This window comes from Seriola lalandi, unplaced genomic scaffold (assembly GCF_002814215.2).
Source record: "Seriola lalandi dorsalis isolate HSWRI2012SDOR001 ecotype SW California unplaced genomic scaffold, Sedor1 jcf7180002054553, whole genome shotgun sequence".
In the NCBI taxonomy this organism is placed as follows: Eukaryota; Metazoa; Chordata; class Actinopteri; order Carangiformes; family Carangidae; genus Seriola; species Seriola lalandi.
In genome coordinates, this window is record NW_019525106.1 from 2,037,779 (window position 1) to 2,041,830 (window position 4,052).

Consider the following 4,052-nt stretch of genomic DNA (forward strand, 5'->3'; position numbering starts at 1 on the left):
ATCCTAGATTCTCCATCCTCATTCATTTCTCTCTCTTTATCTCTCTATCTAACACTTAATCACCCTTATCTCGTTCTCACCCACGTGTCAAATGAAGCATTGTTGACTTTCAACATAATATTAATAAAAAAAAGCTTTGGAAATAGTGGGTGCTGTTGTTTTGGCACTGGAGTTTCAGTGTGCTTCAAAGAATGCAATACCTGTTTGTCATAAAGAGCCACACCCTTACCTATGAATCCTAACGTGTGTGTACGTGTGTGTACGTGTGTGTACGTGTGTGTGTACGTGTGCGTACGTGTGTGTGTACGTGTGCGTACGTGTGCGTACGTGTGTGTGTACGTGTGTGTGTGTGTGTGGTGTGTGTGTGTGTGTGTGTGTGTGTGTGTGTACGTGTGTGTGTATCTTTGTGTGGAGGCAAGACTGAGAGATACACAGTATTTGTTGATCTCATTTAGTCATAAGAACTGTATTTTATATCAGATTGTATTGTATTATACACACACTTCTGGCAAATATAATCAGCTATTATCTTTTAGGTGTAGTGTATGAAATTGTTGTTTGATTTTCCATTAAAATAGGACATATTTGTTTCACCAACCACAGAAATCTCTCTTTGCTTTTAAAAGGAGTTTTGCTCCAAGATGCATTAGTCTGTAATACATTTCACAATGTCTGACATCCCAATGTCAGGAAGTGCATTAATAGTACTGCAGGTTCCAACAAGTATTCACTTGAAAAGGAAACCATTTCATTGATACAGTCACAAAATTCCTACGTGATCGAGATAAAGTAAGTCAGACAGTCTTGTGGTTCAGATTTTCCATGATCATTGTCACACAACAGTAACAGTGTAGCATCAGGGCATATCCCATTTGAACTGATTTGTAACAGAGTGTTTTCACTGAGCGCCCTCTGCTGTTGACAGATGAGGGCCAGGCAGCGGTGGAGACAGAGGGGAAGGTAAGGGGATGAAAGTGGGGATTGCAACACAGCACTATCAGTCAGAGAGGCATGAAAACCACACAGGTAAATCTCTATTACCGTACAGTCAAAATGTCACCTAGTTGTAGTAATATGATAGTTGATCATATAATTTATGTTTATTTATAATTTATGTGATGTTTTAAGTATAGCAAAAATGATAGGCCTATCTACAATCTAGATATGTTATTGTCAGGTGTTGTTGGCCCAAAGTTCTGCCATTTTGCAATATAGTTCCAGTGATATAATTTGAAATAATTCAATTAATATGTTATTTGGGTGTATTTCTATAAATGATCTGATATGTTTCTGCACCGAACAGATCAGGTCTCATACTGTTTGGTATTTGTATGCGCTAGGTCTGACCTGAACTCACAGTCTTTTGAATGGCTAGAGAAATGTCTTCAAAACTAAACAGCAAGTCTACTAGCTTAACGAAAGTCTTTGACCTGAATACCTGCTACCTTTTGGGGACCCACTGTATTTCTGGGTTTAATAATTGACCTGTCATCATCATCACAAGTGAAAACTACGTATTTTTGGAAACAGACACTGAAATATTCAATTAAAACACTGTCTGCCAGTAGAACACAATAAACAGCTCTCTGTCTCTAAAACAGTTTCAACAAAGACTGAACATTATACGGATTTATCATAGGACCGCTGTATTAGACTGAGGGTGTACCTAATAAACTGTCAGCTGAGTGTGTTTTATTTACATTCACAGTTCCCACTTTACACCTCCCATTCATTTTGAAAAAGACTGAGGTCGGAAAGCGGAAATACACTACCACGTGACTCCAGCTCCGTTTCCCGCCCGTATTCGTAATGAATTATTTAGTACCCGGAAACAACAGCAGAGTGACAGCTCTGTCCCTTAAAACTTACAGTGCCTGTGTTTCAGCAGAAGGAAACATCTCTACTACAGATGAACCAGATGTTGTTGACCTGACTGCAGCTGCAAACTCAAGAGTGCAGTGACACAGAGGCTCGGCGAGTTTCCTTTTGGATGTGAAGCGTCCCGAGGGGCCCAACAGAGGCTGCAGTCTGTCGTCGTCTTTTCATCACTCGGAAGCTCCGCCGGCTGCAGAAACAGGTAGCTAATAACACTGACGTTAATGTCCTCCTTATACCGTTAATTGCATTATTGTCATTAGTAGAGGAGATTTTGGGGTTGCGGACTTCCACCGTTTAATGACATAACATTAACGATTTCCTGCAGAGCGGAGCTACATTAGCACACATACATGTTTAAAGGAAGTTTCGCTACATATTTTATTTCACTCGATACTCACAACCTCATTAACGTGATTAAGAGCAGCTGGGGATGTAATGAGTCCATGTGCTTTTCTAGTGAAATTAAAAACCTGTGTTTTCAGACGATCCTCAGGCAGTTAAACATCACTTTTTGAGTCGCTTAAAGTCTAGTAGTGTTTACTTAATGTGTCTGTTCAGTGTGAGAGAGAAAAAGGCCTGTTTCTCTCTAATGAAAAGCTGTGATGTACCTTTTCAGTTTAAAGCTCCCCTTCCACAATCTACTTATTGTCAACTCACTTGCATGTCTGAGCTTCACTGTGCTGAATGATGTATATACATAGACACTACTAGTAATGCTGTTTTCACATTCATCTGATTCTCACCTTAAATCTAAGTGTTGGACATCTATCTATCGTGGTCCAATATGCAATTTACACCAGTGTGATGTGGAAACCTCCAGACACCAAACACTGATAGTGAATTTTTGTTTCAGTTTCATGTATAAAATGTTACACAATGATGTCAACCATTTCTCAATCAGCATCCAAAACAACACAAGATACACGATCCATTTTATAATGATATGCAACAGAGAAAACTAAAAAGTTTCAAAATTATGATTCACCAATCTGCTAATCGAATAATCAAATCAGGTACAGCAACAAGAGGCATAATTTATTTACAATCATGTTACTGAAACCATCCCCATTTTGTCCTGTGGTCCCCAAGACTACTGGCTGCATATTGACTGGATTTGCTGATTAAACAGGGTCAATAGTGTGTTACTTGCTTTCACTCAGACAGTGGCCCAAAAAGCTAATTGGGTTTGGTGAAAAGCAAACTGTGCAGCTCTTTGTGAACCAGTCGATCCTCCTATGGAAGTTACTCATGGTTACCACAGTGTATGTGGCATTGAATGTTTTGCAAAGTGGGCCGGCTTTCATATGTAATGCGACATAGGCTCCAGCAGGTGACAGTGTAGCCTCACTGCTAGTAATAGTAACTCTTCTGCAAAAACCTGACATTTGGTGCAAAGAATTTGTCAACTTTTTTTTTTTTTTTTTCTGAGTGCCTCAATTCATTCAGCAGTTGTACAGAAATGGAGAGGTTGTGCACATCGAAAAGTGGTTCTTGTCTTTTCTAAACATGGTTGAACACATTGGTAAACACGCTGTTTGATGCAAAGTGTCCTCAGCAACGTGCTTTGCTAACAGGCTAGGTTACTGTCCTTTTTATCTTAACTACAAGCTTAAAACTATTGCTTTTCCTAAGGTCTATTCTATAACTAACACTGAATGTTGGACTGCTTTAGTGCTGAGAGATTATGTTGTTAAATCAACAAATAAAAACCAACAATGAAATACAATTGGACCTGTATTTTCAGTCAGGGCGATGTAAAGACACTGTCTCTTTACAGATCCTGTTCTCTCAAAGAGAATCTGCATGTTTGTGCAAATAACATCACATCCCATTATTGGTTGATTTGTGTTTAATTTAGGGCTGGTACTTCTTCAGAGGAGTAACAGGACAAGAGTCATTAGTTAGTCATCGACCCACTGGGCAAAATTAGCTCTCCACCACCCACCTTCCCCTCTGTGTGAGCAAACAATATACTAACACAAATTAGGACTCGCTGCTTTGTGTCAATTGGGAGTCCAACAAAGATGCTACACAGAGTGATATGTCATTAGTGAGCAGGTGGGGAAGGAGAACATAGAGCTGTTGCCTCTCCAACTAAGTAGTGAAGAGGTTTCCATGGCGACGGGACTGCCTGGTGGTGTCCCTGCATTATTTTTTTTTTTTTCTTTTTCTTC

The 4,052-nt window shown here is 39.6% G+C and overlaps 1 protein-coding gene across 1 annotated transcript in view; it reads left to right on the top strand.

Annotated features, from left to right (window-relative positions):
* The first annotated feature begins 1,589 nt into the window (after positions 1-1,589).
* Positions 1,590-4,052, top strand: part of LOC111661779 (NAD-dependent protein deacetylase sirtuin-3) — a 10,546-nt gene continuing 8,083 nt past the window's right edge. The window contains exon 1 of the mRNA XM_023415442.2: positions 1,590-2,077. The gene's annotated coding sequence lies outside the window, so the exon portion shown is untranslated. The remainder of the gene's footprint in view (positions 2,078-4,052) is intronic.